This window comes from Pogoniulus pusillus, chromosome 1, assembly GCF_015220805.1.
Source record: "Pogoniulus pusillus isolate bPogPus1 chromosome 1, bPogPus1.pri, whole genome shotgun sequence".
In the NCBI taxonomy this organism is placed as follows: Eukaryota; Metazoa; Chordata; class Aves; order Piciformes; family Lybiidae; genus Pogoniulus; species Pogoniulus pusillus.
This window is the reverse complement of record NC_087264.1, coordinates 26,879,485-26,906,275: the sequence shown is the minus strand read 5'-3', so window position 1 is coordinate 26,906,275 and position 26,791 is coordinate 26,879,485. Positions and strand designations below refer to the sequence as shown.

Genomic DNA, 26,791 nt, shown 5'->3' with positions numbered 1-26,791 from the left:
CTGTCTTCCTTTTTCTGTGAACCCAAGCAGATAAGCAGCGCAGCGATACAGAGATAACTGCAGTGGCTGGTGGGACATAACGTTCTTCGGGGCCAGCCTGACCACTGGCCACTCCTTTCCTGTCTGTTGGCTGTGCCTGAGTTGCAGCTGGACTGCAGAGGCATGTGTACCACCCGAGGGGTGGGAATGTGACCCCTTCCCCAGCACATCCCCTGGCTGAGCAGGAGGAGCCACAGTTGAATACAGAAGAGTAGCACACTTGAGCGAAGAGCAGTTATTTGCCGAAGGTCCAATCTTCCCTGATTTGCACTTGGGCTGTAGTAGCACTTGTCCTAATGATTCATCCCTGCGCTTCATCACAGCAGGCTGACAGTGAGGGATGAGAGAGTTTCTGCAGCTCCCAGGGGTGCTCAGGCTGTGCTTGCACTGCTGTGCCCCTTGTGAGCAGCTCGTGCAAAGAGAAAGTTAGAAACGGCTGCCTGGGCTCCACCTTGGTAGTCAGCAGTGGCCACCTCCCCTTCCTCCATGTTCACCAGAGCAGGAGTAGGGAGGTCTGGTAGAAAGCCACGATGAAGGAGGCAGCACACCAGGAGCAAGCCCTAGCTTGAATGGGCAATCAGAAACTGAGCACAGGCAGTGCAATGCTGGCCTGCATGCTGAGGAACAGTGGCATGGCTCTTCCTGGTGACGCTGATGATGATGCAGGTGGCTCATGTGGTCACTGATGCTGGTTTTGCTGCACCCTGTGTGGAACCACAGCTACAGTATGAAACCCACAGCAATGCTCTCACTGCAGATTTGGCTAGGTCCAAGGTGTGTGATTCAGAGAGTTGGAGGCACCCAAGCACTCAACAAAAAAACTGCAAGGGGGACTCAGAGCTGCCCTTAATGTATGAGGACCAACCACTTCCAACTCTTGCCAAGATCTTCTCAAGGGACTTTGGAGACTAGGTACATGGGTCAGACATGTTTATGGGGTTGGTTACTCCTATACAACACTCAGTTTGGACCCAAAATATGTCAGCTGGCTTGGAGCAAGTGCTGAGGAATAGTATTGGGCACAGATGTTACTCAGGCAGTTGTTTCAGGCCACTTTGGATGGTACTAGTTCAGGACACAGCATTTTTATGATTGCATTTAACAATGTAAGAGAGAGCTGATGCTCTGCAGTGTGACCTCCTTGATACCCAGCAAGCTGGGCAAGCACACTAATGATGTGCTCCTGCACAGATGAAACTGAGCACCCTGCAGAAATATCAACTCTGTCCTTGCATTAGCAGCTGTGGGACCAAGTGCAGAGGTGTTTTCCACCATTTGTGAGGCCAGAGAAAGGATGAAAGACAAAAGGAAGGGGTGAGGAGCGTTTGAGGCTTTTTTTCTCCACCAAATGCAGTTTTATTTCTGCATTAAAAATTTATGGAGCCCTTCATTTAATATTTATAAAGCAAGTGTCTTGGTGATAAATTACTAAGGAACACAACAGGGCAGCCTTGCTGCCAGTGTAGGAGTGCCCAATGGCAACTGGGAGCTCCTCTTGCATCCAGTTTGCCTGTGCCTATTGCCCAGGTGATGGCTGCATTTGTGGGACTGACAGGGATACAGAGATGGCTTCCTGCTTTTCCCAACCAAACTTATGCTGCTTTCTCCCACAGTGGTCCAAGAGAGATTGATCTGTCAATCTGTCTGATTGTCTACTGTGAGCCATGAAGTCCTGTGAGAGACTCTGGACTGGGATCACAAAGGGTTCCAGGCACCTTGGACAAGGAAAGTAGGCATCCATGTGAGACTGGAGAGCAACCATAACGAGCTCTGACTGGAGAGAAGCTGGGCTGCCACTGGCTAAGGTAATGAGCATCTCAAGGTGACCTGAGCATCCTTTGAAAACTGGGCTGGATCAATGCAATCGATCCTCCTAATCATTTCCTCTCTGTCAAAGCACAGAGCAAAACCCCTGAGCTCACAGGCAGCCCAGCAGCCTCATGCCACTTTGTCCCAGGGACACCAGTTCAGGAGAAGGAAGCCTTCCCTGGTGGATGGGGACCTCTGGGACCTTTCTGTCCCCTTACTGGTGTGCCAGAGCTTGCACCTCTTCAGTAAGCGGCACAGGGCAGTGTGGGATGGCTTAACCTGGTGCTGGGGAAAGGACATTGCATCCATGCTGCTTCTTCCTGAGATGGGTTTCCTGGCCCAGTGCAGTGTTGCTGGCAGGAGAAAGCCATGACATGTTAATGGAATAGTTTGAGTTGGAATAGACCTTAAAGATCGTAAGTACCAACTACAGGCAGGGACAGCTTCCACTAGACCAGGTTGCTCAAGGCCCTCTCCAACCTGGTCCTAGACACTTCCAGGGAGAGGGCATCTAAAACTTTGCTGGACAACCTGTTCCAGCATCTCACCACACTTTGGACTCACCACGTGTTACCCAGGCTCTGTCCTGGACCTTGCAGGTGGCAGCCACCCCCCACCCTCAGGTTTTCCTGCTGCTGCAGGTGTCAGAAAGGTGAAAGAGCCAGCAGAGGCAAAGAATCAGCAACTACCTGTGTGTCAGCTACAGAGTCGACAGCTGCTCAGGACGGGGTGAAATGACACTTCCCTGGGGCATTTTAGGATCATTTGCTCCCTCACTCAAGCTCCCTAACTAGGCCCGAGAAGGCAGCGAGGGAGAGGAGGAGGTGGCCGAAAGCAATTTCAGCCCTTCGAAAGAAATAACTGGCATGTAGCAGTGACAGGAAATTGTGCAATTAGTGCAACAGGGCAATGTCAACAAGCTCTTAGCGCCAGTTGTTATGGCAACACCAGGGAAAGCAATGCTGGTGCTGGAAAAATCGAGAGACTGGGAAATAACAGCAGCAGGGGCAGCAGCCAGGACAGCCCCAGCCTCGCTTGCGGGGGTCAGGCGCAGGCAGCATCCTGGCAGCAGCATGGGGCCATGGCTACCGCCTGGAGGCCAGCCCCAGCCTCACACTGGGGAGATGATGGGCAGAGCTAAGGGAACCTGGCCCAGCTATTAGCAGGGACTGGGAAAGACTTTCCCACCTGCAGCCTCAGGAAGATCTGCCCTGTGGCATCCCTGGCTATGAGTGCAGAATGACTTAGAGCTGACAATCCCACCTCAATTCCTCGTGTTGATACAGCATCATTGAGTGAATTGTGTTAGAGAGAACAGTGTTTTCTGCTGGGAAAAATGATGGTGCTTTGTGTCTGGCAGCACATCCTGGGCAAACATCTGGCCAGGTGTGTTGATGTGATGTGTCTCATGTGACTTTGAGGGCAGCTGGCTCCTTTGCTGCCCTTTGATGGTCTCTTCTCACAGGTAAATAGTGATAGAACAAGAGGGAATGGCCTCAAGCTGCCACTGGGTAGGTTTAGACTAGATATTAGGGTTTTTTTTCCCCAGCAAGAGTGGTCAGGCATTGAAATGGACTGTGCAGGGAGGTGGTTGAATCACCAACCCTGCATGTGTTTAAAAGTTATTTGGATGTGGTGCCTGAGGATATGGTTCAGGGTGAACCTTGCAGAGTAGGGCTGTCAGTTGGACTTGGTGATCCTGAGGGTCTTTTCCAACCTGAATGTTTCTGTGATTTGCATCCATGCTGGGCATGGCCAGGTCTTTGTAGCCTCCCATCTGCCCCCCTGCCTGCTGTGCCCATGGTGGGGCTGGTGCAGGAGAGAGATCAGAGGCAGAGGGTTGCCCTGGGAGCAGCATAGCTCTTGTCCCCTACCCAAGCGGTGCTGCAGCTATGCCCACACCAGCCCATACACCCTGACCCACTGGTTTGGCTTTCCAGCTTGAGCCCAGACTTGCCTGGTGGTGGTTGGCTGAGGTTGTCCCCACTTGGTGTCACCAGTCTGGCTTTGCACCCCCGGGTCTCCTATAGCTGGATGTTTGGCTACCTAGAGAGGCTGTCGTTTGTGGGGCACACCTAGGGGAGGTCTGTGGTACGTGAAAGAGAGCTATCAGTGCTGGAGCTCAGGGGCTATGGGAGCTTCTGCCATACTCACCAGTAGAGAGGTGAGGAATTTCTCAGTATGTACAAAATGTGTCTCTTGTACCCTGTCCCAAATATGTCAAAAAGGAAAGGATTTGTTTTCAGCTTACTGGGGCATACAGCAGATTCTTCCCTCCCTCCCCATGCTCCTGACAGCCAGGGCAAATCCCTGGGCAGCCAGGGCAAATCCCCAAGAGACATCCAGGCTCCACTCTGGTTGTCTCCTCTGGTTTGCCCCAGCACAAGCCAAACTGTTCTCTTTTCTCAGCATCAGCAGAGCTCTCTCAGTATGGAATTTGGAGCCTAGAAAGCTAAGCAAAGGATCCAGGTTACTTCTGGCTCCCTTTTATGTAATGTTAGATATTTTTCTGGACATAAAAAACAAACCCAAAACCTTTGCAGTAGGAGCAGGAGAGATCATGCAATGCTTTCAGAGAGAGCCGGGGCCCCCGGAGTCACAGGGAGCATCATCCCTGGCAGCTCAGCTCTGTCATTACAGGCTGCAAAGTCTGCTCTAAGGCTTCAGAAGACAGGGGAGCAACAGCAGCCAGGATACTGGTCCAGGGGAAGCTGCTGCAGCATACCCCTGAAAGCTAAAAGCATGTGGCTTCAAAGGGAGAAGCATCCTGAGCCCTTTGGAAAGAGCTGAGCGATGGGAGGATCAAAGCACTAGAGAGAATGGTGTTTTGTTTAAAACTGAGGTCTTACAGCAGCTTTGGAGGGAATCTTGAGAAGATGTAATAGGATCTCTTCGAAAACAGCAAGGGGAGCCTTGCAGCTGGTACAGTGCAGGAGGGCGAGGGACTCGGTGCGGTTTGTGGAACGTTACTGCCCCTGTAGCAGTAGCTGAGTTCGCCATCGCGGCGGGGTGGGATGTTGGGGACTGAGCTTGTGGCTGCGCGGGGGGTGCGCTCCTGCCAGCCCAGAGCTCTGTGCTCTGCTTCCAGCTGGCCAGACGGCAACACCTTTCCTCGTTCCACAAAGCATCTTGCCATGAGAATGCTCTTATTGATTTTGCTGGAGCCGCTTGCAGAGCAAACACTGTAGCGCCTGTGAGGAGGCACAACCGAATCCGCAGCGAGGAGGAAGCTTCCGTAAAGCTAATGAGGTCCTAATGAATGTGGCTGATTACCTGGTGCTCCTGCCTGTAAATGCAGCAACAGCGTGCGTGTGATGGTAGATAGCAGTGCTCTGGAAAACCTTCAGCATCAACCCTTCCCAAAGATGGCAGAACCATCAGGTTTGGTGCTTCTGGGATGGGTGGGACACGACACGGTCCGTCGGTCCACTGCGAGAGAGGGCTGGAAGATGGAGCATGACAGACCAGCATAGGTGGGTAGGGAAGGAGTTGTGCTGCCTCTGTGCCCCTCTGCAGCTGCTGTATGCGTTTCAGGGTGGGGGGACTATTCCAGGGAGGTAGCAGGGAGCTTTGATGAGCTGATTTCCCAGCCCAGCCCACCTGCTAGGAAACATCTGGAGAGCTGCAGCATGACTTTGTCTTCTGCTCAACGGGATGATTCCTTGCTGGGGTCCACAGTGAACATCCCATGACGCCTGCTTGATGCCTCACTGGTCTCTTGCTTGGGATCAGAAGTGAGGCAGGAGCAATTCTGTGTCTCATGCTGATTGACAGCTCCATCACATCTTTGCCCTTCCATCTGTTTGTGCCTTGATCCCAAGTTACCTGCTGGGGCTACATAGGACTGAAAGAGAGAGGTTTTCTTCCTCTCCCAGTGAGTGTGGCCACTCTCCAGCCCATACTGAACAGAAGGGGACAGGAGACACCACAGCCACTCAAGGAGATGAGATGCATCCTGTTAATCCATTTCTCTTGTCCTCAATCCTAGTGAGGCACTGAGGAGAGCAAGTCTCTGATGCCATAAGCAGCCTTGGAATGCCAACCCAAATCTGTGTGAAATGGGTCCCATCATCTTCCTCTTGAAGACCCTGACAATGTCCTGCCTCCTTACTTCTGTACCAACTCTTTAACCTGTGTGAGTAGACAGTGCAAGAATATATCAGTTTTGGAGTACAGCTCATCTGACTTCTGGAGATGTCTGCTTGGGGTTGACCTCATGCTTCTCTGGTGGGAATAAGGTGAGACAAGAGGGCTGGAGAACATTTGGGCAGGAAAATGGCACACTAGCAACACAGGAGGCAGGAGCTCCCCAGCAGTCCTGAGTTCACCTAGTCCCTGGTATACCTGTGTTCACTGGGTAAGAAATGAGGGAAATCTTTTATCAGGGTGGTTAATCCTCCCCCAAAGATCCCTGTGCTCCCATTGCCTGCAGTCCTTCTCTCGGAGGGCAAGCCTGCAATTGCCAGCACTCCTGGGGCATGTGGATGCTGAGGGCAACTGTGGCACAAGGCTCTGCTCAAATATCTAATGCCTCTTTGCCATCAGCTCTAAGCCCAGGAAAGGTCAGAAGCATGAGGAATCTGGAAGGCTGGAGGTGGCTTTCTTCTCTGGCAGGAAAATCCTAGCTAAAGCTTTTGAATATGAACAACTGCAGTCTGGACAGAGGAAGAATGTGTAGGGAGCATCAGAAATAAGACACAGGATAGGGCTTGTTGCCCTGGATTGTTTGCAGGGTGATTGTGTACCTTTGTGTGAAGTTGTCCAGAGGCCACTGTAAATCTGAGGATCAGGGTAATGGTGTCCCTCAGTCACTGTCTCCTCAAAAGCCAGGAAACACAACATGAAAACATGTGTTGGAAACAGTGCACCCAGTGGGAATTGTCTTAATGAACGGCGCAAAGAAGGAACAAGAAACTGTCTGATCTGCCATCACAATGTATTTCAACAGCTCTGTTTCTGTGCCTCTGATGCATGCAGCTCACCACCTCCTTCCTCTAGTGGTCAAGGTTTCTGATGTCCTGGCTTTCCCTCCTGCTCCAAACTCGGTTATCCAAGTCCTTTGATCAGCCAAGGCTGTCCTTGCCTCCTCCCTCCGGGTTGTTCTTTGTACAAAACCCACAGGAATGCCTTCCCCTGGTCCTGTTCCTGAGCAGTGTGAGTTTAGCTTCCACATCTTCCCCTCAGAATCCTCTTGCTCCTTGGCCATACTCAATATAGACCATTTCTGGGCTGCCTCCTTTGATTTCTGCAGAGGGAGCCTTTTCCAGTCGTGGATGTGTCTGATTTTTCTCACTTTGCGGTGGCAGCTTTGGAGCCGTTGACATCCCTGGAGACTCAGCAAGTCTTCAAACAGTCAGAGGAGCTGAGATCCAGTCTCCTGAGAGATCTGAGCAGGGCACAGCACCAGCTTTTTCATACAGTGCTATCAAGACGTTTCTCTGGGTTACTTGTGGGGTTTTTATTTTTTGCAAATCAATAGAATGGAGCTGGCTTCCCTCCTGCTGTTATCAGGGGCTGCTGGAGAAGGAGGTGTTTTCATTTTCAGCTCTTGAGTCAAAGAATAAAGGAGGAGGAGAAGGTGGGGGAGAGGAGGCAGGAAAGAAACATCAGAGAGGACGATAAGGGAGAACATCTGTTCATAGCTCTTCCATAGGGCTGGTTCTTTCTGGGCTGTGGGAGGAGGCAATCAAAGGTTGGTTGCCTGGTGCTTGAAAGCAAAGGCTGAGTGGCTGGAGGTGAGCAGTAGTGAGCAGAAGGTGAACAGAGGGGCTGCAGGGGGCTGGGACATGCTGGGGAGCCCTGTGGGGGCTGTCAAACCAACAGATAGCAGGACCAGGCAGGGCAGGGCTGAAGGAGCCAGCTGGCTTTGCCAAGCCTCCAACCAGAAGCTTTGACCCTTCGGTCAGTAGTGCAGGCATGAGCTGATTTCCTCTTTCCACCAGTGCCGGTCAGGTATTGGCTTTTCCCCTCTCCCACCTCTGTGGGAGCACCTCGCTGCGCCTGCAGTGCTGTGCAAAGCCACCCACAGGGTTTCCCACCAGGTGTCAGGCTCTTGACACAGGGTCCCATGCTCAGCCCACCTTCCAGGGACTCCATCTCTCTTGGCTCAGGAGCCACCTCTGCCAGTGTTTTGCAGCTCCTGACCTGGAATGCTGTCCATCAGAGACTGCCATGGGGATTGAACTGCTCAGATAAGGGGATGCTCCAGGTTGTTTGGATTAACACCCACATTGGCCTCAGACAGTACCTGCCAAGCAGGCCTGGAGCAGGATCTGGCCCCACGTTGCTTTGGCTTACAAAGCCAATGTATTATTCCCAATCCCCATTGAGCTCCTTCCTTGGGTTAGCCTGTGATTGTTAGGATAAAAAATATCCTTGGCACACAGTACCCCTCACAGAAGTAATCCTTCCCTCCCGCTTGGCTCAGCTCCGACCTGCTGCCCAATGAACGTTCCAGAGCCTTCTGCAGTAGCCTGCTTCATCCCAGTTCTGCTTTGCCTTGATTTCATCTCTGCCTCAACATGAGTATCTTTATATCAGAGCCTGGCTGAACCTTCCAGGTATGCTGTGTCCACCCAGAATCTCCCTGTTTGCTCCCCTGTCATGTGCCTCTGCACCAGTGGGATGTGGGATCTTCAGCAGGTGGGTGTCTCAGCAGAGACCTTGCCTTTGCTTGGAGTTGGTGGGAGGTATGGTGCCACTGATAACAGGACCCCAAAAGTCCCACTGTGCATGCAGGGAGTGTGACAGATGTTGCTACCCATATTTCCCACACTACTTCCCTGCTTCCCTGTGCACCCTCTCCTCCAAGCTCATCTTTTTTCTGCCCGCAGTACATTCATTTTGAATTCATTTATGATTTCCTCTCCCAGCGCCCAGACCCTCCTGCTCCATCCCTGCATAAGTGGGAAGGGAGCAACAAAGGAGAGCAGAGCACAACACTTCCCTTTCTGCCTCTCTGCACTTGATCCCAGCATCTTGGGAATGGATCCCTCCCGCATCCTTCCTGATGAGGGTCTAAGAGGCTTTTAAGCCCCCACTCACATACACGTGCACTCAGCTCTCCACTAATCCGTGGTGCTATTTAATAGCAGACCCAGGAAGGGCTGGGCAAAACTTGTAAGTCATTAATTCAGCTGGAACGATGAGCTAATGAGAGGAACCTTGCGAGCTTCTCTCCCCACTCCTGGTTGCTCAGTGCATATTAATCTTTGTGAGCACATGTGCTGGCAGCATCTTCAGCAGCTGAGCACACTGCTGCATGTTTGCTTTATGGGCCGTTGTTCTCTGTGCCCAGGACCTCTGCTTGACTTGCTATAGTTCTTCCCAGTGAATTTGTTCCAAACTGGATGATTTAGTGGCACACAGAGACCTGGAGATGGCAGGAAGAGGCCATGCACATTAATGAAGTCCCTGTTAGTACTCATCTGCTGTCTCCTGGGCAGCAGCACAGCTAAAGTCCCCAATTCCTCTTTGCCTGGTGGGATTCCCCCTTCTGCAGATGATGGGGGGCTCTGGGGTATGAATTTGCCCAGCTGGGCTGGATGATGGGAGCTGAGCTGCTATGGGGCAACGCTGGCATTGCTGAAGTGTAATTAATTCTGTGTGCTACCCAGGGGATGGAGTGGAGCTTGAACACGGAGGCTGTAAAACTCTCCCGGGTGAATGCATCCATCTTGGTTTGAGCTTTGCGCACTTTCCCAGTTGTATAGCTCCTAAAAATAGTCCCATGGAGCCACAAATTCCTGTAAAAGTAACTGTGAGGCTGCTGACGAGGGGCTCACTTTTCTTAGTTACACTTAGAAATAGTCCACAGCACTCTTGGGATCCATTGACCCCAGGCTGTAAACCACTGACCTGCAGCTTGTAGAGGAGGGAAACAAGAAGGCAGCACTGTGACTTCCATCCAGGTAAAGCCATGCACACCACAGGTGCCAGGGTAGGCTATTAGTTTAAAAACTGCTGCCTGTCACTATAAACCTGGCACCATCTGTGTGGTCCCTGGTTTGCCAGAATCAGCCCAGGGGAGAGCAGGTAGCTCTGGGCTCTGGTGCACAATGAGGTTCAGCATGTTGTGAGTTCCAAGTGCATGTTGTCTACAGCGCCGTTTTTGCTTTCTCTTTTCCCCATAAATATTTGATTTCTCTCTAAAGGAAGATTTCAGCAGGCTTGGTCAGTAGGCCACCAGTGGCTGTCACTGCCAGAAGGACAATGCTGGGTCGCAGCTCAGGTCGGGGGACAGAAGTGAGTGCTGCTTGATGCCATTAGGCAACAATCCAGTTTTAGGTTTGAGCGTGGGAGGACTGCTTCTTCCCCAGGCTCAGATGGCTGCTGTTGCCTGAGCTCTAGGAGCAGGATATATTTAAATATTACTGCTAATTGAGAGTATTTTAGGTCTGTATTCCTCCTAAAAATTAACTCTCTTGATTTGAAGCTCTAAGTCGAAGTGCAAAATTACCCTAGGTTATTAAACCCCACATGAATGTAAGTGCTCACTGAACGCACAGTTGTGGCTCCAAATTTAATGCTAAGCCAACAACTCGGGAGGCACCCAAAACCTGGAATGAAACACAAACCCAGACTTTGGCAACAGCAGTGACCTTCCTAAGTGCAGCCAGAGGACTGCCTTCAGCTCAAGGATGGGCTTTGTTGCATTTGAGAAGCTGCAAACCCCGAAAAGCAAAGAGGCTCGTCTTCCACCCTTGTCCTAGCAGTGACATCTGCAAGGTTGAAATCTATACTGCTGAAAATCCTCAAGGACCCCAGAGCCAGAAACCAAGTCGAATTCATTAGCTGCCTCTAAGGCTGCCTTTAATAAATTGTATGGCTTTTAACTACAAGTGTGTTTTGAGAGACCTTTTTTGTCTTGTATCTAGGACAGGTAAGGCAGGCTCATAAAAACCCAGCGTAGATTCTCAGTTTGCACATGTTTCAGTTAATTACCATCCAAATTAAAGCTTATTCAGCTGATGAATTAAAGAGAAAAAAAATCAGCTAGTGAATAAATGCAATATTAAAGCCTTTCAGCACAAAGTGAAAAGGGGAAAAAAAATCAGAATAAATGTTGATTACATAATAGCTCTAATAAGATGGTTTGACTACAATGGAAACTGGGGGGGGGGGGGGGAAACAACAACAACCAAACAAACAAAAAATCAAAACCAAGGACTGGGTTTTGCTGACCAGCACCAGTCAATTTGCTCTGGGAAAACAGCAAAAGTAGTTCAAAAGTGAAACAAGATTAGAGTGATTATTTAAGGGCTTACTGTTTACAGACTTAGATCAACCTGAATTGAAATCAGTTCATCCTTCCTGCCTGGAAGGGGTTTGCTCAGGAAGATGACGATGGTGGTTGCAGATCAGGGAGTGTGGCAGGTGTGATTGTGCTGTGTTTTCTCTTCACTCTTCCCCGTGCAGAAGTGCTTCATATAGGTTATGTTAAAACAACAACAACAGCAGAGACTATGAGTTGAGTGGATCATCTGTCGGTGCTTCTGAAGAGGAGAGATGAGCTGGCAGAGTGTTCCCACGTGGTGTCGGAAGCCACACAGCAGTTGGAGCCACTTTGCTGGCCTTACCCTTGGCCAAGGATGCTGCTAGCGTGGCATGAGCAAAGGCAATGCTCACCTTCACAAGGAGGGAAGCAGGATGCTAGGTGCCTGTCACCATCCCTGTGCACCCCAAAGCTCCAGCAACAGCCTCGTGCCCCCTGATGCAGCCGGCCAGGAGAGAGACCCCTCCTTGCCGCCCCTCCCAGCACTGCCGCAGATGGGGCCGGTGTGACAGACAAGTCCCAGCGCCTCGGCCCCGCCAGATGCCTGCCACATCAGTGTTGCTAAGCGAGGAGAAGTTTTAACGCGTTGATTAATGCCCTGACTCTGGGTGAGTAATTAGAATTAATGTGGGATATCAAATCAGGAAATCAGGCATTATTAGGAGGAATTAGTGATTTATTTTCATTTTACGCCTGGCTCACCCCAATCCCCCAACAGTGCTGGGGATTTGGCAGGAGACAAAGCTCCTCACTTAGAGCATGAGGAGGGAGAAGTAAGTGGCAATGAGAGGAGGAGGAAGAAAGGGCAGACCAGAGCTCCTGTGTGGTTCATCACTAAGTCTCATCACAGCCTGCTCTTGCTGTAAGCATGGTGCAGAGCAGCAGCAAGAGACCGGCACCACAGCTGCTGCTTGGGTTCCCAGACAGCTGCAGCTGAAAGGGTGGCATGAGCCCAGCAGCCACTTGAGCTCCTGCTCAAACCCTGGCCATCTTGGCACAATCTCTGGCTTGCTGGAAGTGCCATCGTGGCACAAAACTGGCACTTCCCTGCTCTAGATTGCTTTTGTTCTTAATAGACTGTGGATGGGAAGAACATGCCAGAGAAAAATCTATGCTCCTGAAACAAGTAACATGGCAGCAGGGCAAGGCAGGGGTGAACCTCACTGGTGCTAGTGCTACAGGTCTTGCTCCTCAGAGGGGTTTTGCTCTGACACAGCAATGGGCACAGCAGAACTGGGTTGCAAAGTTTTTGCCCAAGGAGCTGCCAGATCATAGCTGATTACTCCAGAGCTGCTCTCAGTCAGCACATGGTTGCAAGGCAGCACACATGGCTGACAGCTTCTCAGGCCACCATGGGGTGAGAGAAGGCTGAAAATCCCAAGCCTGCAGCCTACCTTTACCAGTGCATGGGAAATAATGAGGGACAGGGGCATGAAATGGTGTAATTCAGGGCCCACGGTCCTAGTGCCTTGATAGCAGTTGCTCTGAAAGCAGAGAAGCTGGCCAAAGAATGGAGGTAGAGGAGCCTGGTGCAGCCCAAGGTCAGCCAGCATCAGCCTGCAGTACACGAGGATGCCAAAGCAGCATCCCTTCTGGGAGGGCAGTAATGCTCAAGGTGGGGGCATGAGGCACAGAGAGGGTGGCAGCCCTCCCAGCCACAACGAGTCCTTCAGTCACACAAATCAGATGATGTTCCTCCACGGCTCGTTGATTGTGTCTGAGAATGAATTTTAATTACACTGCCCGGGCTCAATAAATCACAGGGGCAATTAAAATCCCCGTTTGCACTGACTAATTGCTCCAGAGCATGGATTGTGGTGAGATGTTAAGCTGCTTAGCTGTGGTACGAGGCAGAGATGCAAAGGAGCAGGGTGGATTTGAGAGGGAGCAGGGAAGTGGGATGTAGGCAGAAGGGATGGAGCCCACCCGACTTCCCATTCCACATTCTTGGCTGACTGTGCAATTTGATGGCTAGTTAGGAAAAAGCCCAAGCACATCTCTATTGTGCTTCAGCAAGACTCCACCTGGAGTACTGTGGCCAGCTCTGGAGTCCTCTGCACAAGAAAGACATGGACCCGTTGCAGAGGATGCAGAAGGGGCTTAGAAAAATTATCAGAGAGCTGGAACACCTCTGCTGTGAAGAAAATCTGAGAGAGCTGGGATCGATTAGCCTGGAGAAGAGACCTTATTGGGGTCTGTCGGTACGTAAAAGGGACCAATAAGGAAGATGGGGAGAATATTTTTAGCAGGGCCTGTTGTGACAGAACAAGGGGTGATGGTTTTAAACTAGAACAGAGATTTACACTAGATAGAAGCAAGACTTTTTACACTGAGGGTGATGATGAAACTCTGGCAGAAAGATGGTGAAAGCCCCATCCCTAGAACCATTCTGTGTCAGGTTGGACAGAGCTCTGATTGACCTAACCTAGTTGAAGATGTCCCTGCTTAATGCAGGGGAGTTGGACTAGATGGCCTTTAAAGGTCCATCCCAAGCCAAGGCATCCTGTGACCTCTGCCGGGGCAAGGTCTCGCACGTGCTTGCCTCAGGTGCACTGGATATGCAAACTCTGCGCCTTGGGCCACCTTTCACCCGAGCCTCTCAGGATCTCACTTGCAGCTCCTGCAGGCACATGCTAGAGCTCATCCCTTCTCTCAGGTCACTGGCTCAGGTTGCCCCAGCTGCTAGTGGCCCACAGAGGTGTGCAGCCTGTCCCACTTGCCTTGCTGCTCTCCGCCTGCACCAGCATCACCTCCCTGCCAGCCCAGGCAGAAGGAGGTCCTGCCAGGGTTGACTGCTGCTGAGACCCAGCTGCTGCACAGACAGGGACTAAGGGAAAGGGGCAGCGATAGCTGCACTGCCGGGAAGGACAAGAAGAGCATTGCCTCCTCCGGAGAGAGGACCTTCCTAAGCCAGCCTCCTGTGCAGGACCTCACGCCCATGCATCTGCTTCTGGCCGATCCCAGGAGGCCAGGAGGAATTAACAATGTCATGTGGGAGTGTGAACGTCTGAAGGCAACGCTCCTGCGGGAGCTGGTGGATGCCATTTGGTGGTCTGCCCCATGTGTGCTTGTTAGCAATTGAAGCTCTGACTTGCTGCAACCTTGCAGAGTGCCTCCCTGGAAGAAACTTCAGGAGATCTTCACCCAGTAAGGAGGTAAAATGTCTTTTGTTTTGCTGCCATGGGGAGGTAAGAGGGATGTGAGGAAAGGCACAAGCTCCCACATTACCCAGAGGACCTGTGTCATGTCTGGGACATAACAGCAGAGCCTCCTAGGAGCAGGATATGGCCTGGAGCAGGACATGTTGGCTCAGTGGAGCAGCAGTGATGCTGTCTCAGATGGTTTCAGCGTCTCCAAATGGGACTCCCTTTCCAGTTTGCATGAACTCAGGCTTTAACTGCAGTTAGACTCCACTTAACTGGGACCTAACCAGGCTAGTCCTGTTGCAGAAGCCAAGGCAAAGCTTCACTAAAAGTTAGGCATGTGTGCAGGTGTACTGACTCAGTTCTCACCGCTGTTACACCATGCCAGGGTACAGGAGCATCCTCCACAGGTCTTTCTCCTCCAAGATGCCTTCTGCTGCAAAGGCACTGCCACAACAGGCTAAGCGCTGGACAGGTAAGACAGCACACAGCTGATGATCAAAATCTCCAGGATGGTGCAGACATGTGGAAACTCCACAGAGTCACAGAACTCCAGAGGTTGGAAGGGACAACCAGAGATCATCGACGCCAGTTCCCCTTGCTGAGGTAGGATCCCTTAAGATGGTTTGCACAGGAACACATCCAGGCAGGTTTTGAAAGTCTCCAGAGAAGGAGACTCCACAGCCTCTCTGGGCAGCCTGTTCCAGTGCTCTGTCACCCTCACTGTAAAGAAGTTTCTCCTCATGTTGAGGCGAAAGCTTCTATGTTCCAGCTTGCTGCTGACCAGCAAAACCAGATTGACCCCACCCACTTGACACCCACCCCTCAGGTATTTGTACACACTGATCAGATCTCCTCTCAGACTCCTCCAACTAAACTGCCCCAGGGTTTCTCAGTCTCTCTCCACAGCAGAGATGCTTGAGTTCCCCAGACATCCTTGTGGCTCTCCATTGGGCTCTATCCAGCAGGATCCTGTCTCTCTTGAACTGGGAAGCCCAAAACTGGGCACAGTATGTTGTGCTTTTGATCTTGGTGCTGGTTTGAGAGTGGGAATGAGCACTGGGGCATGGCTGGCAGCTGCTGCCAGCTCAACGTTTCTTCCCATGAAAGAGTGAGAAGCTGGCTGCAGGAGGTGTGGGTGCAAGGGGACTATCTGAGCACGGGAGGGGATAGATATGAGCAAGCAGGATTAATCCATGGCTGTTCAGGTGCTCCATATTTTCACATGGGAGGGACACATAGTCGAGCATAGTCAGTCAGGCCAGGGAAAGTGCACTGAGCACCATCAGCTTGGGCCACTGAAGGCTTCAACGGGCACAGAGATAACGAATTACAGTGATGGGAGTGGTAGAGAGCCTAGGAATGCTTGGAGTGGCATGGCAGGAGGTGAGGAGCCAGCCACTGTCCCCCTCTCCAGCGGGCTGAGCAGGAGAACAGCTGCAACATCCCACTGGCCTTTCATTCTTCCAGCTCCCTATTTGTGGGGACAATTAACGTGCTAACGGGCCCTAAGCTGGTGGAGCAGGGGAGGCAGCACTGCTGGTGCTGGAGGAGCCCTGGTGAGAAGAAGGGGGGAGGGGGGAACGGAACCTCAGGTGACAGTACCCTAAAAAACTCCCCTCTGTGATCAGCCCCATTTGCAAATTCATCTTTTCAGGCAGGAATTTTAAGCAGGCTTTTTTTTCTTTTTACTCTTTATTTTTGTCCCCAGGATGACAATGCCACTGCTATAGTTAATAACACCCCCTGTGGCATCTCAGCCACCTTATGCTGCCTTTGATACAGCTCACGTGTGGCCTGCACCCTGGCAGCACTGGCAGGAAGCTTCCAGAGCAGCGTTCGGTATGCACAAAGGCTGTGCCTCAAGAAGTTTGTCTTCAGAACAAAGGCAGGCAGCCTTTCTAAAGACTTTGAGTCTATAAACAGGTAAAAAAGGCATCTCTCTCTCTCTCTCTTTTCTGCTCATTCGTTGGCGAAAAGAGAAGAAATAAGCAGAGTAAAAGAATCAGAGAGTCGGTGGCACAGTCAGGCTGTGTGATGCAAAAGTCGTGCACTGTTCTGGAGTCCCTGGGCACTGCAGACGGCGCCTGACTGGCAGGGCTCAGCCCTTGCCTCTCAGCGGGAGGTTCTGTCCCAGCCGATCTCCTGCTCCTGCGCAGGGTGAAAAGCAAGGCTCACTCAATAAGGTGCCTGGAGAAACCAGCCCCTGCCCTAGAACTCAGTCTTGTGCAAGGAGGAGGTTGCTCTCTTCTCTCAGGTGGCCAGCGCCAGAACAAGAGGACACAGCCTCAGGCTGCGCCAGGGGAGATTTAGGCTTGAGGTGAGGAGAAAGTTCTTCACTGAGAGTCATTGGACACTGGAATGGGCTGCCCGGGGAGGTGGTGGAGTCGCCGTCCCTGGGGCACTTTAAGGCAAGGTTGGACGTGGCACTTGGTGCCATGGTCTAGCCTTGAGCTGTGTGGTAAAGGGTTGGACTTGATGATCTGTGAGGTCTTTTCCAACCCTGATGATACTGTGTGTGAGGTAAGGATGAGAAGCTGGGTTTGGCAGGGTGTGAAGAGAGCCAGAGTGCTGTCTCCCAGGCAGGAGAGCTCGGGAGGTTTCAGCCCCCATTAAGGTTCATTGACCATGCAGCCAACGGCCTCCAAGGAGGCATAAGAGGTTACAGAGCTGACTGCTAAAAATTCAGCCTGCTGTGAAGCATCACAAGGATTTGCATGTAGATTTTCATTGGGATTGAGATGTACTGTTTAATTAGCACCACTGTAAAACAGGTTTGGATGGCAAAGCTTCACTGAGCAATTTGGGTTAATGTGGAGCTGGAGTTTGGGCACCCCAACAGAACAGGCTGCAGCTGAAGAGCCCACTACACTGGGACAGCTTGGGCAGCCAGGAGAGGCTTTCCAGTGTGGCACCTGGCAGGGCAGTCAGCTCCTGGCTTTGACAGAAGGTGCTTTAGCCCGAGGAAGAAAAGCTGGGGGCCGCGGCGGCAGCTTGCAATGCCAGCCCAAGGGCAGCAGAAAACAGCAATTTTTCACTAAAAGCAGCATATGTCACTCCACTGAGTTAAACGAGGCTTAAAAGACAACAGCAACAACAACAAAACAAGCCCAAAGAGAAAGAAACAACATGTCTCAAGCATAGTCTGCTCTCCCAGCTGGTGTCTCTGCCTGAAGACACCCCCCAACCAAAGCAGGAGCAGGAATGAAGGGGTGTGTGCCCTAGCATTCATGTGCCAGCTGGTACCTGCCAGCTCAAACACCAGGACACTCTTTGGAGGGAACCCAGGAGCTGCCACAGCTCCATCTGAAAGGGCAAGGTCATCTAGCTGTGGTTGCAGCATGCTCCCAGCTGCCCTGTGGTGGCACCAGCAGCCCAGCTATGCAGTGGTATTTGCCAACCATACCAACGACAAACAGATGTAAGGATACCATAAAATAGCCACAGATGTCTGCCTGCAAATGCTTGCCATGTCAGATGCTGCCAGCCTTGCAGAAGGAAACAGGGCAGCTGCTCAGACGTGCTGGCAGAGCAGTCGGATGCCTGGGGCCTGAGCTGGGGCATAGCTGGTGGGGGACACTGATGGCAAGGAGCTGGTGAGGGGCACTAATGGCAAGGAGCTGGAGAGAGAGGATGCATTACTATATGGAGTGTGAAGCCCAGTGCAGGATCAGTGGGACAGAAAGGAGGGAGAGCTGGCTCAACATAAGCCACCAGTGTGCCCAGGTAGCCAAGAAGACCAATGGCATTCTAGTCTGGATCAGGAACACTGTAGCCAGCAGGACCAGGGAAGTCCTTCTGCCCTTGTACTAGCACTGGTTAGGCCACACCTTGAGTACTGTGTCCAGTTCTGAGCCTCTCAGTTAAAGAAAGATGTTGAGGTTCTTGGAGATGTCCAGAGAAGGGCAGCAAGGCTGGTGAGGGAGCTGGAGCACAGCCCTGTGAGGAGAGGTTGAGGGAGCTGGAGGTGTTCAGCCTGGAGAAGAGGAGGCTCAGGGGAGACCTCATTGCTGTCTGCAACTACCTGAAAGGAGGCCGTAAGCAGGTGAGGGTTGGTCTCCTCTCCCAGGCACCCAGTGACAGAATAAGAGGACACAGCCTCAATCTGTGCTAGGGCAGATTTAGTCTGGATGTTAGAAAGAAGTTCTTTGCAGAAAGAGTAATTGGCATTGGAATGGGCTGCCTGGGGAGGTGGTGGAGTTGCCATCCCTGGAGGTGTTTAAAAGGAAGCAGGATGAGGCACTTAGTGCCATGGCTTGGTTGATTAGAGTGTGTTGGGTGATAGGTTGGACTTGATGATCTCAAAGGTCTTTTCCAACCTGGTTAATTCTGTGATTCTGTGACAGGGATGCTTGTTCTGGTTGTCAGGTGCCTGCTGCCTGTGGGAAGGGCACCACATCTTCCTCTGGGTGTTTGAACGGAGCAGCAACAGTGACTTTCCCTGGCCACCTGGGAGGGAGAAGTTGGGTTTCTGCAGATGCTTGGTTTCAACAGTGACTCCTGCATAAGGCAGGAGCAGGGCAGATGGGTCGTCTTGCCCTGAGGGTTTTAAGTAATGAGGCAAGATCGCCTGTGAGCTTAGTGATGGACAGAGAGTGGCATTAAATGGAGCTCTGTGCCTGTCTTTATCTTGTCTTTAGCCATCACAGAAGGAAGTGAGCTAAATACTGAGCACAGGGCCCTTGGGAGCTGCTCCCTTTGCTGGGCTGAGGGCAGATAATGCCAGCAGCAGAGTGCAGGAGGAGCTGGGGGCATCACAGACCCCACATCCCACTTTGCTCCACAGTGCTCTGTAAGTTCCACGCTGAAATTAAAAGTATTTTCAGGTTGTGCTGCCCAGGCTTATTAAAATCTGAATCACCAGTCTTCTTTATGCCAGAAAACATCAGAACTTCAGGAGACTTTGAGAAAGCACAAGGCAAATCAAACCTAGTATTGTTCATCTAAGGCATTCTACCTTAGATTACATGCAAGTGTCCCCTGCCACTAATGTCCCTGTGACCTCTCCACAGTGCTGTCAGCCCTGATGCCATGGGGACAGGCTTGGCTGACCCTGTCTGGGGCTGCAGCTCCTCCTAGGGCAGCAATCTGGGGGCAGCCCAACACAGCAGAGGATGGATGGAGCAACCTCCAGGGCCGTCCTAAATGCCAGCCCTAACACTAGGCTCTGCAGTGCTTGTCTCGGGGGCTACCATCCAGCTTTGCACTTAGCCTGCCCTGTCACCTGCCAGAGTGCTCCTATGCTCCTCCTCACCCAGAGGCTGGGATGGATTTGCCCCATGTCAGACACCAGTGCCCTTGTCCCTCTCATCTCTTGGGCCAGCCCACAGCAGGGGGCTGCTGAAGCAACACCCTAAGGAAAGGAGCAGCAAGTGCCACATGGGGACAGGTGAGGGAGCAGTGCAAGTGTGAAGATCTCCATCTGCATCCTGCAGCCATGCCTGCTCCCCTGGCGGTGGGACAAAGCCATGTGCTGGCAGGGCTGCAGGCTGGGCAGCTGCCAGCCAGGGGAGAGGGGGTCAGCAGCAGGCTGGCTGCGGGCAGGGAGCTGTAGGCAGGCTTTGGCAGCAGGCACACAGACAAGGCTGGGCTCTGGGGCAGCAGATTGATAGGTGTCTGGTGGAAAACGTCCTACAGATAGGCGGAGAACAAAAGAGAAGCAGGGAGAAATGACAGCTGTTCCTGTAGCTTTTCCATCATCTCTGCCGATAGCAGCCGCAGCGCCTGCAGCTTTGCGATTGATGCCTCTCCGGGGACTCCGGGAGCGTGGATGCCACAATCAGGAAGGATAAAAGAACTGCTGCTGGAACCCAGAGGAGACTTCGGATCCTTATCAGGAACAAAAAGGACATCAATCTGGTGCTAGCACAGGCCTGTCGCATGCAACCACACACTCAGCAGCTGGCCCAGCAAGGCTGTCAGGGCAGATCCATGGCCACCAGGTCCTCCTCCTGACCTGGGGCACCTCCATCTCAAACACACAGCACTGAACAGCAGGGTTTCTCAGGCAACACCAAGACCCAGCCTCTGTTAGGCCAGGAAAATCCTTGGTAGGAGAGAGGTGGGAAACCAAGCAGGAGACACAGCTGGGTCTGGATGGTTGGTCCTGTGGTACTCACACAGCTCGACAGCCCAGCTGGCTACACTGCCCTTCTGCACCAAACGAGCCCCAGCCTGAGCTACCATGCCTTATGGTTCATCCCTTGCTAGAGGAAATGGATCCATCCAGAGGGACCTGGACAGGCTGGAGAGGTGGGCCCAGGTTCAAGAAAAGACTGGATGAGGCACTTAGTGCCATGGTCCAGTTGATTGGATAGGGCTGGGTGATAGGTTGGACTGGATGACCTTGGAGGTCTCTTCCAACCTGGTTGATTCTATGATTCTGTGATTCTAAGTGTAAGGTCCTGCACCTGGGCTGCAGCAAGAGAAGTGTGGCCACCAGGGCAAGGGAGGGGATTCTGTACCTGGAGTACTGTGTATAGTTCTGGAGTCCCCAACACAAGAAGGACATGGAACTGTTGGAGCAAGTCCAGAGGAGGGCAATGAAGATGCTCAGAGAGCTGGAGCTCCTCTGCTATGAGGACAGACTGCAAGAGCTGGGGCTCTTCAGCCTGGAGAAGAGAAGGCTTTGAGGAGACCTTATAGTGGGCTTCCAATATCTGAAGGGCACTTACAGGAGGGCTGGAGAGGGACAATTGACAGGGTCTTGTAATGACAGGATGAGGAGTAATGGGTTTAAACTCACAGAGGGGAGATTCAAACTAGATGTTAGGAGGCTCTTTACAGTGAGGGTGGTGAGACACTGGCAAAGGTTGCCCAGGGAGGTTGTGGATGCTCTCTCCATAGAGGTGTTCAAGGCCAGGTTGGATGAGGCCTTGAGCGACTTGTTCTAGTGGGAGGTGTCCGTGCCTACGGCAGGGGGTTGGAACTAAAGGATCTTCAAGGTCACTTCCAACCTAAGCCATTCTATGACTGTATGACTCTATGGTTGGTGCCCTGCAGTCATGGTGCCCAAAATGTATGTACATTATACAGCACTGGTAGTGGTACACATCAGTCCCTCAAAGATGGACAAAGCTGGCTTTTCCCTTTTAGCTCTAGCTTCTGTGAAGGGACAAGACAGGTATGCACAACCCTTAGTAGGAAAGCACTTAAGTGCTAGTGTAAACTGTTTTCCTGGGGCTTCCAGCCAAACCCTGCTGTGGGAAGCCCCAGCTGCTGCACCTCAGACTGCAGGAGGTGCTCACATCTCATAGCAGACACCAGCAGCATCTCTTCAGCTGCTTCTCTGTGGTTAGGCCACACCTTGAGTACTGTGTCCAGTTCTGGGCCTCTCAGTTAAAGAAAGATGTTGAGATGCTCAAATGTGTCTAGAGAAGGGCACCAATGCTGATGAGGGGGCTGGAGCAAAAGCCCTATGAGGAGAGACTGAGGGAGCTGGGGGTGTTCAGTCTGGAGAAGAGGAGGCTCAGGGCAGACCTTATTGCTCTCTACAACTACCTGGAAGGAGGTTGTAGCCAGGTGAGGGTTGGTCTCTTCTTCCAGGCACCCAGCTGCACCAGGGCAGGTTTAGTCTGGCCGTTAGAAAGAAGTTCTTTGCAGAAAGAGTAATTGGCATTGGAATGGGCTGCCCAGGGAGGTTGTGGAGTCACCATCCCTGGAAGTGTTTAAAAGGAGACTGGGTGTGGCACTTAGTGCCATGGTTTAGTTGATTAGAAGGTGTTGGGTGATGATAGGTTGGACTCAATGATATCAAAGGTCTTTTCCAACCTGGTTAATTCTGTGATTCAGCTGCAACTGCTCAGGAGGTGGCTGAGAGTTCCCTACATGGGGACATCGCAGGCTGCTGTCCAAACAAACCCCCACTGCTGCCTCTCCCACTGCAACCTGATGCCCAGGAACCCCAGGGCCAGCACTGCCTCCAGCCTCTTTGATGGCAGAGCAAATCGGCCACTCAATGACCATACTGCTCCATACACACAGAGGTTAAAGATGGTCTCACAGCACTGTCTGTCCCCTAGACACGGCCAAGGCCTGGGCTGGCACAAGTGCCTGTGTTGTAGATGGCCAGGACAGCTGGGATGGAGGAAGCTGGAGCTACTCACACAGCTGCAGGCTGCCTGTACTACTTACGAGGCTGCTTCTATATCTCCTATAGAGCCCAAGGTGGAGCTTCTAAGCTCATCAGTGGGCCAGGATAAGGTTGAGGGGAGTATGGCTGTTTGCAGGACCACACTCAGCCACATCACCCTCTGTCCTCTCCCCCAAAGGAGATGCGTGGCACTAGAACCACCATTCGTAGTGGTGGCTCATTTGAACAGACATCAGAATAATCTCCCAGAGGAGGTAGTAGACTCCCCTACTCTGAACAGTTTCAAGACTCAGCTTGACCAAGTGCTGGGCCACTGCACGTAAACTATACCATTACCTTAAAAGATTGAACCAGATGATCCTTGAGGTCCCTTCCAACCTGGCATTCTGTGATTCCCATAAAGCCAAGGAGAGTTAATGGGTGTCACCATTTGAAGATCTGTTGCTTAATGGCCCTGTGATAGCACTGAGGGAAAATACAGCTATTTCTTGAAGCCCATTCCCTGCCTGAGGGAGGGAGTAGTTGGGCAGCACAGCAGCAGCCTGCTCTCGGCTGCTGCCCAGCCTGCGGGCTGGCTCCAAGGCCATGAAATGCCCCAGCACTGGGGCACCCGGGGATGTGTGGGCACTCTAAACCTCTTGCTTAAAGCTTCCTGGTGACGGTGATCAAGTAGCAAACTCGTAAGCCGTGGGTAGCAATAAGGAGCTCTGGCTTTTAGCTACACAGGTGGTTTGTTTGTCTGGGTGCACTGCCCAAGGTGAAACTGCCCTGACCAAGTTAAGCACGGCGAGACCTTGCTGCGGTGCGGAGCAAGCACTAACGCCGTCTGAAGAGCTCGAATTAGTGCAGAAGCAGAGCCCGCTATCAGTTTGCAGCATCTTGAGGAAACCGCATCGTGGCCGTTTAAACCTCTGCTGCTGCTGCCCTCTGGAGAAGGTTGGTGATGTTCCTCCCTCTTCTGGAGTAATGTTCGTCTCCGCGGCTCTGTTTTTGTGCGGCCGCTCCAGCTGAGGAAGGGCTGCTGAAGCGCTGAGCTCCAGGCAAGGAAGGGGTTTTGGGCAGGACGTGGTGTGCTGCAGCCCGTGCAGAGCCACCCAGGGCAAACCGTGGTGGGGAAGCAAGGCAGTAGGATATGTTTGGGAAAATATGAGGATTCTGGGACCAGGTCTTCAGCTGGAGAGATGCAAAGCATGGACCTGGCCAGGGTCAAGGTCTCACGTGGATATCCCCATTGCTGTGCCTTTCTCAGGATGTGTTGTTGCTTCTGCAACACCATGGGCAGGAGATACTTGGCTTGCTTTTCTCTCTCCCACCTCCCTTCACTTTTAAACAAGCTTCTATCTGTCACTGCTTGGAGGAACACTTTGAAAACCTGACCTTAGTGCACCCTAAAAGCTCAGAAAGCAGCAAACAAATAAAAAGAGTGCTTTCTCTTCTGCCTTAAAAATCACATCTAAAGGAAAAGCCCAGCAATCTCCTAACTCGTTTTGCCCTGATTCAGGAGAAAATATTGTTCCCCTCTTCTTCTAAGATTAATGCCTCTGGGAGATTCAGGGTTGTGGTGCCAATGCTGAAGAAACCAGCGTGGCCTCTGTGCCCCTTCCTGAGGGTGCTCGATTGTTCCCAGAAGCTGGCTCATGCTACCACCTGCCAGCCAGCATTTGGTGGCTGTAAAGGACCATAGCACTACTGTCATAGATGTGCTCATCTGATAGAAAGCTTCACCATGAGCACTGAGGACAGCCAGAGAAGCCACACCTGTGCTGAGAGCCTTGTCACCTTCTCTGGCTAGGGTAGTTTTGTTCCTTGGAGCCATTAGCCAGGGTTTAATGCACTTGCTTCAAGCTCCCCAGTGGTCAGCTGGTGCCCATCCCAGTCCCAGGTGCTTGTCCCAGGCACACAAGTGTCTCTAGCAGAGGGGTCATACAGTCCTCAGGGCATCCAGGAGCCAAGCAAGGCTGGATGAAGGTGCCCTCCCTATTTGCTCCTAACTTCTCATCAGCTGTAAAGGCTGACAGGAGATCTCCAGCTGGAGATGGGCTGCAAGCCACTGGCAGGTAATTGCTAAAGCAAGCAGGGCTGCATTAATTGAGATGACAGCAGCCAGCAATGTGCTCTTCATTAGTCTTGGCTCTGCAGCAGCTAGTGAGGGAAGCAGAAAACCCTTCGGGGGCAGGACACAGGGCTCATTTTGCTACAGTGCTGATCCAGGCAAGGGCTGGCAAGGGACAAGAACACCTCCCCCCACCCACCCTCTCTGCACCTCTACCATTCTCTGTGGCTCCACACCACAATGGCATGGGCTGTGCTGTGCCGTGCCCAGCACTGGAACTGGCTTTGCTGATATGTGCTGGGGGATCTCATCCCAATGGACCACCCTGACAAAGAGATGCAAGAGCCGCACGCAGGCACGGGCTGGGAGGCAGGCAGCCATCTGTGACAGCACGTGCATGCCCAGCACGGGTGGGGGCAGGGAGCTGCAGCCCCCATTTTCGCCCCCTCTCCTCCCACCCGTGCTCAAATCGTGCCTGGAGAGTTATCACAGGCCGTGGGGGTGGTTGCAGCACCCTGTCCCCAAGTGACTCATTGATGCAAAGAGAAGATGTTGCTTGGGCAACACGTGAGTGGGAGAAGAGGGGGCTGATGCAGGCCTGGAGTGAGGGGCAACAGCGGAGCTGAGTGGGGAGCATGAGACTGCTAAGGCAGCGGTTTGCCCCCCGCCAGAGCTCAGGAGTGACTGCAGACCTGGCTGGCTGATGGCTGAGCAGGATGAAGGAGCACAGCACAGCTAGATGTGGTTCAGGTGCTGCTCTCTGCCACCTCAGAGCCTCCTCCCTGTCACCCCAGATGCTGCCTGGGGCTACCTAGGCAAGCTGCTACAGCAGCGATGCCATGGCTCTCTCCATCATCTCAAGGCACTTCTGATAAGCTTGGACTTGCCAGAGCAGAGAGCTGAGCCTGCCAGGGCAGGATTCACAGAGTAGTTCCAAGGCTGCACAGCCACCAGCAAAGAACCAGGAGCTGTGGTCACAGCAGCTGCTGGCTGCAAAACAAACTGGAAAGCAGTAGTTCAGTTGCAGTGGTTTGCCTGCAGCAACGATAAGACGAGCTGGGCTGTTGCAGAACGCCCAGAGAGTGGGCAGCAGCAGTGACATGCCTGTGCCATGTGCCTTGCTGGGTGTCACAGGCTGGGGTGCCCCAGACATTGGTGCTCTCAGAGCAAGTGTATGTTGCCTACCAGCACCATTGCCCAGCGAGGGCTGCCACCAAAGTAAGGGACCTTGCCCTCTAAGGGGACTAGAAGATAGCCCTGGCTGCCGAACTCTGGCCAGCACGGAGGTCAAAGTCACCCTCACCGCTGATGTTCCTTTGAGCTCAGCCACGATGCTGCCCAGTGGTCTGTAGAGGAATTGTTCGGTCAAGGGCTTTAGGATAAATGGTGCAGAAAGCCACTCAGGGTCATCACTGTGGGGCTTGCGGGCCAGGGGTGAGGGCAGTGGCACAGTCCAGAGATGCTCTTCTAGTGGACTGCAGGGCACACATCCAGCACATACAGGCACGAGGAGGGGCATCATACTCCCAGCTGTGGGAGTGTAAATATCTCCTCTGGCCCTGGCTGGGGGGCATTCAGGCACCCCAAAGGCAGAACCAGCTTGTAGTGGGGCACCTGGCTGGGAGAAGGGAGGAGTCGGATGCGGCAAGAGAAGCTCTCAAGATGAAGGGAAGGGAAAAGGCACGCTTTAAAGCATGTTTCCATGGCAACCAGCATCTTCAAAGGCCTCTCTAAAAAAATTAAATAAAACAGAGGCTTCCACAGAGGTGGGGACTTCTTCAAGCCAAGCTGCTGCAAGTCTGTTGAGAGTGAAACAGAGAGCCTAGGCCCTCCTGGGAGGAGACAGAGCCAGCTCTGCAAGGCAGAAAGACAGGAGGCAACAGAGGTTTGCAGCCCAGAGGCTGCATATTGCTTCCTCCTTCCCCCACGTTTGGAGGGGGAAGTTGGGGTTGAGTTTTCGCCCCATGAGATAGCCAAGCCCAGCAAAGAGGGCAGGGAACAAATAGCCTGGTGGAAGCTGAGTGGTGAAGAAATTACTGTGCTCTTCTTCAGGCCTTTCCAGCCTTGCTTTCCCTACCAGGGGGAGAGCAACTCCACAACACTCCCACTGCAAGGTATTCTCAGCATTGCATGTCCCAGAGACCAGAGGCTCTAGGTGACATGCTCTGGGCTGATACTGCATCTGAGAACATACAGCATGACTGCCTGCTGGGGACAGGGATGTGGCACCATGGACATGGTTGATGTGACAGCAAAGGGCCAGCTGCTCGTGGGAGCAGCAGCAACAGCCTGCTCTGCCTGGGGAAGGGATGGGATTGGATAGGATGGGGTGAAATGGGGTAGCATGGTCAGGCACTGGCTTCATCCTGCACAATGGTGAA

General features: G+C 52.5%; 1 long non-coding RNA gene across 1 annotated transcript; it reads left to right on the top strand.

The window, feature by feature from the left end:
* The first annotated feature begins 1,655 nt into the window (after positions 1-1,655).
* LOC135180672 (uncharacterized) lies at positions 1,656-12,917 on the top strand. The gene is made up of 2 exons (XR_010304533.1): positions 1,656-1,844; positions 11,266-12,917. It is a non-coding gene; the product is annotated as an uncharacterized LOC135180672 (long non-coding RNA).
* The last annotated feature ends 13,874 nt before the right edge of the window (positions 12,918-26,791 follow it).